This window comes from Aptenodytes patagonicus, chromosome 3 (genome assembly GCF_965638725.1).
Source record: "Aptenodytes patagonicus chromosome 3, bAptPat1.pri.cur, whole genome shotgun sequence".
Lineage (NCBI taxonomy): Eukaryota > Metazoa > Chordata > Aves > Sphenisciformes > Spheniscidae > Aptenodytes > Aptenodytes patagonicus.
The window spans coordinates 72,091,042-72,103,618 of record NC_134951.1 but is presented as its reverse complement, the minus strand read 5'-3'; the positions used below and the strand labels follow the sequence as shown (position 1 = coordinate 72,103,618).

Here is a 12,577-nt window from a genome sequence, read left to right as displayed (position 1 = left end):
ATAAATCTGACATTTTAAAATGCTTAAAAGGTGGTGAGAAAAATAACTAATGAACATCCAAAAGCTAAAACAAACCAGTTTAAATTTTCTTTGTACATAATTTCAAGAAGCTGTTTTGGTTTTTTTTTTATATTTATGCTAGACACATTACCTCTTTTTTGGCAGCTCTGATCCTAGTATGTGTTCTCCAAACTAGAAAAGCACTAAACCAGAGTTTCACTACAAAGCCTGTAACTGAGGACAGAGTGTGAGCTGTATGTTTCCTAGCAATCCCATTGAGAGAATTGTTTTTCTCCATTCTGAACAAAAGGATGGAGTCCATATGTCCACTGAAAATTTAAGTATCTTTGTGTAGTCAAGGAAAATAAATCCATATATTATTTGCTCATTTTATTTCCCTTTCATAATTCAGTGTCAGAGGATTAGGAACAGCAGAAAAATAATAAAACATAAAATGCAGCTAAGGATCTCAAAGTACTTTACAGAAGTGGGTCAGAATAATTTGGTCCCCTTCTACAAATAAGGTTGTTGAATCACAGAGAAGAAAAGCAGCGCACTGGAGTCAACAACAGAGCAGGGAATACTGTCCATGCTTCTTAATTCCTGCCATTATTTGCTATCCATAAAACCTCATCCACAGACAGGGCGTTCAGGGTTGAGTGAAAGAACCATCCTTTGGCATTTTCCCTACTAGGCCAGGTATGAAAACAAGTTATGTCTCCTGGAAACTCTTCCACTGGAAGAAGCCTTTCCAAGTTGGAAGGTATTGGAACAGAAATATGATTGGGATTTTCAGCCAGAAAAAGAATAGTCAACAAACCTGACATTGTTCCAGTATTGGGTAACATTTGCTGGGAGTACGTGACAAGTCCCAGTGTTCATCTACCGAGACCTCAGTGCTGTATTCAGATCCCCAAATAAGGAGAGGTGCAGTTTTGCCCAAGAGCTAGAGAACTGGCCTATGACCCAAAATTATTTTCTGGGGTGGGGTTGGGTGACTTTGGCATGCCAATTCACATCTTGCAGCTCCAGTTCCACACCAGAAAGTTGGGGACAATAATAATTCTCCTGTTAGTGAGAAATACTTTGCAATTTCCCCAGACTGAGCCCAGCAGGAGAGCCAGGTATTACTGGCACCACCTGGCAGACTAACTTTATGTGTCTGCAAGTTCAAGAGCAAGCAGTGATGTCAATACACTGCCGTTTTTCCAAAATGTATGGCTCTGCAACTCTACTGAGCTCCTCTGCCTAGAGGAAAATAACTTCAGAGAAATAAGTGTTCTGGCAAACTGTGGGAGGGTAGAGCATGCCCCAATTCATCACATCCTAGTATCTAAGACAGTCCCTGATATCCAGCCTATTTATATGGTCTTCAGAGACCCAAACTCCCGGTGTACCAGAATCACCTGTTTGCAGGGGACATACACATTACCCTCAATGGGAGAAGTCAGACTTGTGAGTCTGCAAAGGTTTTAAAGCACTTCTTCCACCTCATTCAGAAATCCAGCTACAAAAGCCAGCTCTCAAGGACATACATCGCTTGGCTTTGAGATATGCCCTGAAGGGCTACAGTAGGTCCAGAAATCGATGACTAGCCTGAACTGCATCATAAACACACTGTAGGCTTTTTTCACCTGTGACAGCTATATTGATGATAATTTCATATTACTCAAGCGCTTCAGACAATCATGTGTGAGAGGATGCAATAATGTGAGAATTGTTTATAGAAAACCAAGGAGCAGATTTCAGCATTGTAGGATACGTGGCAGGTTTTTCTCTTTGCTGATGAGTAACGCTGCAAGCCAAGCAAAGCTGCAATCCCTACAGCTATATTGTATATGTATGTGTGAAGTAAACGGCACTGCTGGGAGTGATGGGTGGTTGCAGCGATGTGTAGCAATCCCCCCCCTTGCATGGGGCAGGCGGTAACTTTGTGTCATTCAGAAGAGAGGAGAAAAATAGGAGAGAGTGAAAAGCAGAGCAAGAAGAAGATGGACTTTGCCTTCCCCTGGTGCTCCCATCTCTCAAGTCAAGCAGGCATTTTCCCTCTCTCCTCATTTGGGGGGGGGGGGGGGGGGGCTGGGAACCCACAGTACAGCAGGCCACTTCAAGGGATGGCCCATGGAAAGCTTCAGCCCCCTTGGAAAAGCCAGCAGGATCTCATTGACTGAGTGAGAAGGGTGAAAGCGCATGTATCACCAGCATTAACCCTGCTCTTGTGTTTGTGCCTCCCACATTCACCTACCAGCAGGCAATCTCGCTTGCTACTGTACAAAAGAAATTTCAGTCTGCTTTGTGGTGTGTACGACTTACAGCACTATGATCCTTCCTCAAACAATGACATAAACTCTCCTAAACTATATTGCTATATAGGATCTAAGCAACAACGTGGTGGAGGCATATGTATGTCTGTATCTGTTCTGATAGGAACAGATACATATTTTTATATCTGTGGGATTTATAACGCACAATTTGAGAAGCACCTGTTTCTATCCCTTGTTACCAGTGAGCACACTAAACACGTAGGAAGTAAAAGCTGAACAGGGTTCCAGTAGGGCCTACAGCCCACTCAAGGAATAAGTTTGCAAAAGATACAATATTAAATTTTACTTTACAAATCCTATTAATTTCTTTTTTATCAAAAATATATTGCCACTCAGCTGTTTTGTTTGGGAGTTTGTAACTGCAAGAGAGAATGACTAGACGAGGTGCTGAAATTCATCGAGTCACTCCTTCAAAATGTTTCTGTGGTGAGAATCTGCATCCTGCCGCTCCTCAATCCGGCATCACACACTAACCTGACAAGTATATGGTGCACACAGCAGTCCCTTATTGCTCAATTTCATTTCCTTGTGGTTTCTGGTTAGCAAGCAATAGTCAGAAAATGCCATCCCCCTTAACTCACCATAAGTAGCAAAGCAAATTCTCCCCCATTTATATCTTGTTTTAAAGGCGAACTCCTTCATCTCCGCACAAACTAACTGCTCACAAGACACTTTGATCCCCAGCATGTACTCCCAATATGTGCTGAATAATGCCAGGTTTTGTTCCCACAAACAAATCCCAACAAATGCCACTGCGCTGTCTCCAGTCTCTTCTGGCAGCAGTCAGTCCAGGCAGGGGCTGAGAGAGTCGTTTCAATTACACGCAGCTCTCAGTGAATGCCACCATCTGCTTTTAGGTTGTTAAACAACCCCTGCACCGGGTCTGAAAATTCCTGTCAAATCCTGCAGCTTCTGACATGGGATAATTTCAGCTGTCTGCTAGGCCAGCCTTTGCCGACTGTTATAGAATCATAGAATCATAGAATCATTGAGGTTGGAAAAGACCTCTAAGATCATCAAGTCCAACCGTCAACCCAACACCACCATGCCCACTAAACCATGTCCCTAAGCGCCTCTAGACTTGCTCTAGACTTACACGAGTGGGAGAGGGAAGAGTCTGATCCGTGGTGGTTTCCTGCAGGAGGGCTCGGGGGCCAATGCTCCTTCTGCGCTCCCGCCCACACGCATAGACCCTCGTCCCCTACATTGCACTGACAGTGTGAGGGAGCACATGGTGACCTGGGATGATGAGCTCACCCAAGTTTGCAAAAAATGCAAGGAATGAGGCAGAGCAGGGAATATTTTTAAGCTAGATGAGTTTTGTCCCCCCCTTTCAGCCTATAGCCTCAAAACTCCATTCAGCCCACGGAGAAACTGATAAAGAACAGCAAAGATGCACAAACGCTCTTTATGAACTTCATACTAATAATTTGCCTTCACTCTCCCAAGAGTCCTGTGTAGACCTGGATTTAGTCACCTCCTCGGACTCCTTCCCACCAAGCTGCTAAGTAAGGCAGAGCTGGGTACCAGCTACAACTTGCTCCTGCAGCCTTTCTTTCTGCTGGATCGGGACAGATGTACAGTGAAGGGGCTGCCGTAGCAGCCTTGTCAAACCACCCTCTGGACATGCCACTCAAAGAGTGCCCAACAGAGGAGAGATCTGAGTGATTCACCACTCCTGAGCCAGCATGCACCTGAACACAGATGTCATCATACTTATCAATTAATTGATATTTATTAATTTCTGATATACCCACAAATACAGTACTGATGACAGTTGGTTATCGTATGCAAGAGCAAGGATTGATAGATACATAGTAACTCTGACATCATTCTCCACAAATGCTGAAGAGTGAATAATGAAAAAGATGTCTGGGCATTAATATTCTCCAGGTGAAGAAATCACATAATATGTCCAAAACCAGGTTATTGCAGCAACCCCTAGACTTTCCAGATCAAATTGGTGTTCTAAATATGCTTATTTTCTAACTTTTTGCTACAGACAGGTGACAATAATTGCATGATCATAGTTACAACCCAGATGTGGTTGCTTGCGGTACTTTTCAACAGATGCAAGGGATAGTTAGAGGCATCAGCTTCACCCCAGCAGAGCTGCTGAAATTAGGACTGGCTTCTTTGCAGGAATTTAGAGGGTATAAATATCCACAGGCAACAGGTATTTATTTCTATGCCTGCAGGTAAAAGCAAGTGGTAATAGTAATTGCAAAGCAATACATTTCTAATTGCAATAGATCACACCCTTCAAGGCTAGACTTTGAAATTAGTTTCTGAGTCCTTAAGCATACTAAACAGTTTCTCTAGCAAGATACAGTATGCTTTCAGCAACATTAAAGAAGGAAATATAGAATAACTGGTTAAAAACTTTTAAGGTTAGATGGGGAGATAGTCTCTCTCTCTTACACATGTGCGCGCACACACACACACGAAAATGAGCTTAACACTTTCACATGCAAACCAAGTGTGTAAGTTCCCTCAGACAAAATCCATATGAAAGAAAAAGGTGTTATTTCTTTAAAATATTGCTGACTGTGAGGCATTGCCCACTGTACATCCATTTCACCACCAAGACAGGCCGTGGGACAGATTTGGCCTTCTGACACAATGGCGCACAGAGAAACAGCCACAGCACTGCTGCTGCAGTGGCTCGTCACCATCAGGAGGGCTGAAGCACACAAACTTTGCTGACAGTTGCGCAAGGGCTGGAGCCCACTGCCAGCCAGAATTCAGATCAGAAAGCGTGCTCACTTGCTAAGCCAGGGCAACTTGCACTCTCCATGGACCACCCCCAGGAAAAAAACAGAGACCTGAAGCATAATTATTAACTTGTACAAGCTACTTTTGTGTTTTTGTAAGGGTTATGGTATAAGCAGTCCTTCTTTGAAAACCCCGAGAGAAAGACTTTTTGAGAAGCTATTTATTTATTCAGTTTTATCCTACAACTGTATGCCTTATATAGCTTACCAAGACTTTCACCCAGGATATCATCTGAGACTTTCATTTAAGTACTTCTCTGAATTAGAAAACAAAATCCTCCTTCGCTTGTGTTTACCTCCTCCCAATTTGCCCTTCATACCACTGCTTATTTAACCAACTTAGCTTAAATACTTTTGTCCACTTTTGGTTTTTTGCTGCACTCCTTCAAACTTTTGCTGAAGAACCCATTGTCTAGAAAACTGGGATCTTGTAGCAACAATTAACTATGGGACAACCATGACTCAAACCCAAAATACTTTAATTTGGAGCACAGGCTTAATACCACACGCTCCCCTTCTCTTCTATAACAGCACTCTCATCAGGTTGTGCCTCATATGGTGGGAGATTCCTGAGGTATTGGGGTTTTTTTGAGAGAATGAATGGTGAATCACAGCAACCTTAGGCAGAGCCAGGAAACAGCTTAGCTGACAGGAGAAAATAAAAATCAACTGACTTGTACCTCCCAGCAAGCACTGTCAGATGTGGACTTAAGGGGGAAGAAGGAGACAAAGATGCTAATAGAGGCTAAAGGGTTTTTACCGCCCTACTGGCTTCTGCCTTTGCCCTCTCCTGCCTTTCCCCTACTGCCTCCTGTTCCACTCTCGCACTGATGTCTCACACCCCCTTGTTGTTGCACACCGTTGGCTCCTCTGGTTCTAAAGAGAAGTTAATCACAGTGCAACAGCTCTGCAAAAGAGTTTCTGTCAATGTGTGCATGTGCACACATATGTATGTCTGACATACCATGTTTTCCCACCTTGGGTGCCAGTGACACGGGGCCATCCCCTATTGCATGACTCAAGGCAAAGAGCATGTCCCAGCAGGGAGGAGCAATCAAGGTTAAACCATCCTGTTCACTTATGACTGCATGAACGGGGCAGAGTATCTCCACCAAAAATGTTTCTATATTCAAGCGTACGCTTCTTAGAGGAAACACTAGGATTTCTGTGGAAAGTACACACTCATTGCAAAAAATAAAGGGGTACTTTATCAAAAATCCAATTTTCCATTAGATGGCAAATTTTCACTCAGATTTATTCAGGTCTTGTTGATGGCTCTCAGACTAGGCTTTCAACAAATTACTTCAGGCTGTATATGCAAGTACTCTGTTTATCCTGTGGAGTCAAAGAGTATTCAGTGCACTGCCACACTGACCACATCGCCCTTCTCTGGACCTGGCCCAGGTGTGTCCTCCAGCCAATGTGCATGTAGCGTCTGCTCTGCAGCTTCCAGACACCCCAGGGGATCTGTGATGGGGAAATAAGGGCTCTTCAGCTCACTGATGACATCCAGAGAGATGAAGGGGGAAAAACTGGAGGAAAAGGAGAGGCCAAAACCTTCAGCATGTTGGGTTGGCCTGGGGCAAACAGCTGATGCAACCTAGTTGTTTCAAGAGCCCCCAGGAGCTTCTCTTCCCTCTGAGCATCTCTACAGCAAATGGCAGCAGCTCCCAGCATGGGCAGCATCCATCATTGCCATGGGGCAGGCATGTAGTCCCTCCTGCTTCTCCTCCACATCCTCTTGGGCAGTGGGCGTTACTCTTTCCTCACCCACCATGGCAATTTGCAGATGTTAAATTATACCCAGGAGGGCCTATCAAATACAAGAGAAGCGAAATAAGAATTACAGCTCAGAAATTTATATTAAAAAAAAAAGAAACAAACAAACAAACCACTATAAAGGCTATGGAATTAAAACAATGTCTTTTCCCAGGTTCATGCTGAGCTCTAGGTGCATGCAACATTTCATGCAAATCGGACGTAATTTACTGTGTGATTTGTTTCTTCAATAAAAAAGTGAGAATATGGAGAACAATAATTTTCTTACATTTTAGCTACACATTTCTCCATAAATAGCATAACTATTATAATGACTTCTTGTATGTGCTTGTAGACTGACTGCCTCTGTGTGAAACACAGGGAGATCATTTCTGTGTTATGCCCAGGATGCTTCACAGAGCTCGGTTGTAAGTGTATGTGTGTATGTGCACAAATGCACACGCACACACGCACGTGTGTTACTAATAGACAGTACTATATACAAGTATATGTATAGTATACCATGTATGCTATGTGACCGGTATATGTGTTTGTGTGTGTGTGTGTGCATGCGTGTGTGTGCACCTGTGTGTGTGTGTATTATCAACCATTTTGCTCCCATTGTTCCTTTTGTCCAGAACCACCATATTCCCTCAGACAATATGGCAGGGAACCAGCTTCTGGTGACAAAAACAGGTCTATGGCTGCCATGGACTTCCCAAAAGTAAAGACTTTTCCACTGCAAATGAGAGACGTTTCATCAGTTGCTATGTGGGCATGTAGGAGTTGCCAGATCCAAAATACATCCATAATTAGCAATACCTGGCAAGTAAATATAATGGTGTCAATATAACGTGCGGTGATGTTGCTAACCAAAGATGTTGCAGGACATAATTCTTTTCCCATACCTCCTAATATCTCACAACATGAGGGGTAACAAAATGGTCAGCATGATGAGTCCTTCAGTTGAAAAAGGCCTGATGAACAGTTATTATCTGAGGTATAAAAGGGGACTGTATGGTAGATAAGGCATAGTCACAATGTAACCTTCCTAGGGGAAAAGCAAAGCATTAATTTTTTTTCTCAAATGCATTTTATTCAAATTACTGGGGTTTAATTACAAAAAAAAGTGTTAAACTGGGGCTTGGGATAAGGCAATTCCTGGGGAGAAGCACTTATGTGAGTATTTTCTAGAAGAAACCTTATCTATAATGTTGGAAAAATGGGTACAAAAGAGAACAAGATGTAAGGTTATGAAATGTAGAAGATGCTTATTCCATCTGTAAAATGGACCAGTAAGTTTAGAGACACACACGCACGTACACGATGTATATGCGTGACAATAAATTTTTATAATAAGCCTATGTGGAATATAGAAGTGAGAAAAATAGGTGGATAAATTACAGTGAACTTCTGATATTATTATGTATTAAAGTATTTTATTACAAATAATTCTGTGGCACTTACTTAGAAAACCCGAGTTGGGTGTGAGGATTGGGAGGGGGAAGTTATTCTGGTAAAGTAGAGCAGCTATTTTCCCAGCTGAATAGTAATGGGAGAATAATAAATTCTTGATTGCATTTTCTTGCTTTTTGACATTGTGTTTTAGATTTGTCATTTGTATATATTAATACATAATCAGCTTTGCAATAAATTCTGTTTGGGAAACCACTTCTTGATGGTCTTGATAGATTTGTACATAGAAACATAAAGGCAGACAGCAATAAGAGAGGCTTATTCAAGATGTAGAAATGAAGAACTTAACCAAAAATACTGGGTTTATTTGTAAGTTTAGGAAAAAAGGAGGAATTTGGAGTTAAACAAGGGACATAGAATATAAAAATCCCAACTAACATTTGCTCTGAACCCAGTATTTCAGTTTACTAAAAAAGAGACCATGCTCAGGCAATGCAGGAATATTGATAATGACATTTTCCACCTGGGAGAAGGAGGATAACGGTGAAGAGTCAGTGTTGTGCCAGGTCTGGAAAAGAGAATCACCGGCTGTATGAGTGAAAGGACGTATATCAGCCACTCTCAACTCCTACGGCAAATTTGCTCTTTCCTGGCTCTTTCACCTCCCCTTTACCCTCCTTTCTCTGGTAGTGGGACCTCACAGACACAGACACAAGAGCTGCCCTGGATCTTTTGAACTGCCCCATTACCTGCTGCTCACAGCATCTGATGCTAAAACCTGACCCATCCTACTCACAGGTACGAGGCACACAGAAACAGTGCTTGTCTCCTTCCAATGGTGAGCGTGACTTTTTCACTCCTTCATTCATCATAGCTCCAACAAGTGCTGCAAGTTTGCCCCCTTGCCCAAGGGTGTCCATGCAGGCTAAAATATTAATGATTTCAGATTTGCAGAAGTCTGGTCTTCTCCACATCCCCACAAAACCGTATTTCTTGACTGGGATCTTGAGAAAACCCATCCAGATAAAGTCAAGGCTTCAAGTCAAGGCTTAAGAAGTTGCTGTCTGCAGGAAGCGTAAATAAGTAGCTTCAAATAGACACGTAACTTTTAGATGATGAAAACAAAGCTGAATCTCATCCTAAATGCTCAGTCCCTCAACAGGAAGACTCCTGCAGCCCCTGGAGATCTATCAAGGTGCTAGGAGGTCCACAAAGCCCGGTCACTTGACATCTCCCCTCAGGAGCTCATGGCTGCCAGGAGGTGAGACAGGGATGAGAAACCTGTCTGCCACTCCCCTACGCCAAGCAGGTCAGCACTCCTCCTCTTTGCCTTCTTACTCCCCCAAACTGTTCTGAGTTCAAGAGCAGAGCAGGGGATATCACTCCGGTTTGTTTCTGGGGCAAATCCCCAGAGTGCGAGGGGGCATTTTCCCCTTTGCAGCATTGCTCTGCCAACTACTTGGTGTAATATCACTCAGAGCAGGGCAAGCCTTTCACAGCCAGGAGCTGAGTCAGCTTTTCTCCCACTCACACGTTTTGCAAACAGATGAAGACTTTCTTCAATGTCTTTGCTATTTGAAATTTTTCACAAAATCATTTTATATATGCAGTGCCTGTGCAAAGATTTTGTTGCATGTGTTAAAAACTTGGAATTCCAGCTCTCGCAATGGCGTATCCTGCACACTGTATTTTCATAGCTTGATTGGAGCAGTATGACTGTGAATTGTATTAACCTTAACAAGGGCCAAGTCAAAATTTGCTTCCTGCCAATAATTGACAGTGTGAGCTGCAAATTCACCACTTTGTTGGAACATTTATGCCAGCAAATTGGTTTTCAGATGTATTGCTGGTTTTCAAACGCTCTGGTAACGTGGAACATATTAAACATCTAGACTGATTTGTAGGAAACGAACCCAGAAAAGGTGATGCTACCTCAGCCCAGGCTTATTTGCTAACAGAATATGAATAGAAATGTTTTATACCAAACTTGAACAGTCTATGTGACAGGATACCTCCGTCCATCTCTCTCAACACAGATAGTTTTCTTATGAAGCAATTTCTAGGTCTCAGGCTGAACTCTTTGTTTTCTGTAAAGAAAAAAAAAATTCAATTTGGGGGCTCCAATAGCTGGTAGACATTTTTATGATAGCTACAATGCAAGTATGTATTCAGAGGAATTTTTCAACATTCCTGGAGTAGTAGTAAACAACTTCTTTATTGCCTGATAATGCAGAGATACTTACTTTCATCAAAATAAATCTTGAACAGGTTTCAGTACTCCTCCGAAATGAGAGGTTCACGGACTGGGACAGGAAGACCTTGGGAAGGAATGATACTTTATTGATTTACTTAGGTAACTATTTTCTTGGCAGTACTTAGCATGGGTGCAAAACACCTATTATGTGCTGACTGTAATTTTTTATAGCCCTCATTTAAAATGATGAAGTGGTTATTCCATGCTTGGTAGGGCTTTGTATGTTTTATAAGACACAAGCCTGCTTCCAAAGGCTGCACAAGCCCTGTAAGCATTCAGCCACAGATTTTCTGCTGCCTTTCAGACTGTCTGTGTTTGAGGTTTTATCTCGACACACCTGAAAAAGCACCTTCTCCATTTATGTCCCCATTCCACTCACTACCTTTGCAATTAGGAGTAATAATATATCCTCTATATTATATCCATTACAAAACAAATTCCTCCATTTTCCTTCCCACAGTGGATACAGGTCCCACTTACTCTCCTTACAAATCACAGTAAGTCACAAAGAAGGGATTTGGGAAGTGGCCTATTCACAGCAGACACCAAAAAGCCCTCTTCACCTTCTGTTTTCTCAAGGAATTATCCAGAAGGAAAAACTAGCGTATGTCCGGGGCAAAAAAGTCTTGGAAATCACCAATTTTAATTCTGCAGAAGGTCTGTCAAAGCTTATTTAAATAATTAATTCCTCTGCCCCAAATGCTGGTGTCACTGTCATTAACTGAAAGACAGGATGCATGTAGACACCTTTCAGATAGGTATCCCTCTCTGTGCTGTCCCCCCTGCCTCCCCACGCTTGGAAAAGAACAGGGCCACCAAGGGAGAAAATTGTTAACCTATTGTAAAATTAACATCCCAACTCATCTTCGTGATAAGCTGAGTCCCCCCCTGCAAGCCCTTTCCGTGGGCACAAAAGGAACATTGTTTGTCGGGATCATGCGTTGTCACCTCCTGCAGCTCAGGGCAGTCTCAGATTGTGCCACAGGGACAAGAGGCAAGCAGGAGGCAATTTTCACTTCCCGAGATTTTGAGACCTTCCCCTGCCTGCATCAGAAGGATGCTGTTGAATAAGGGAAGGAAAAAAATCACAAGGGAGACAAAGATCCCTCCCTTGTAACAAAGGGCCCATCACCCCACCTCTGGTATACATCTGAAGTCCAGGTTCGACATGCAAAGCTTAAAATCATTCCTTATTAGCACCAGCCAAATGTGTATGACAGTTAGGTGTTCATCAGCACAAGGACATCCTTGTCCCCTCACCACTGGTGAGGGGGGTACCCAGCAGGCATTGGCTGTTCAGGGTAAGGGCTCTCTGTCTGGACATGACCAAACTTCACCTAAGGTCAGCCGGGACTGGGATCATTTTGCACCCCCTGTCTTTCTGGCTTTGACCACCAATTCCGCTATGAAGCTGAGAAAGCTTTTGAACAAACCTGCTGCATCTCCACTAAAGAAGCTTTTGAAGAGGTCGTGGATTAGCTCTGATCGTCATCACTGTTGTCTCTATGAGTGAATACATTTCTTTGTTTGCTTTCTTGGAAACAGAAGACAGGAAACTGAGTGAAGAAACCAACATATGCTTTAAACATTTGGGTGGAAAATAGCAGTAAGAATAGATTTTGCCCTATGGTTTGCCCCATAGCCAACCAAAGTCCACTTACAGTGAGATCAGTAAAAATACAAGGTACCTAGCAGTGGGTCAGGTGAGATGTTACTCACTAAGTATTGTACAATGCAAATGTTACATAGAAAGATAAAACACTTGATTAACTGATTCTGTCAGCCTGGCACACTACAAAAGAAAAATTAACTTATATCCTACAATCCTCAGCAATTACAGTGTACTTAATCTGGATTTTTTTTTATAATATAACCGTAAAAAATAATTTGAGAGTGGAATCATTAGCAACAAGATGACAGAATTATTAGCAAGCCAGGGAAAAGAGAATTAGTTGGTAGATACCATCATTACACACTCAGATGCTAGTCATGGCTCCTTGAAATTACAGCTGATGGCACAAGGTTGAAGCTGGTGCTGTGGATAAACATAA

The 12,577-nt window shown here is 42.5% G+C and overlaps 1 long non-coding RNA gene across 1 annotated transcript; it reads right to left on the bottom strand.

Moving 5' to 3' along the window:
* Positions 1–10,293: 10,293 nt before the first annotated feature.
* On the bottom strand, positions 10,294–12,063 carry LOC143159042 (uncharacterized). Its single transcript, XR_012995094.1, has 3 exons — positions 11,960–12,063; positions 10,516–10,590; positions 10,294–10,359 (listed from the first exon to the last, which is right to left on the bottom strand). It is a non-coding gene; the product is annotated as an uncharacterized LOC143159042 (long non-coding RNA).
* Between the last annotated feature and the right edge of the window lie 514 nt (positions 12,064–12,577).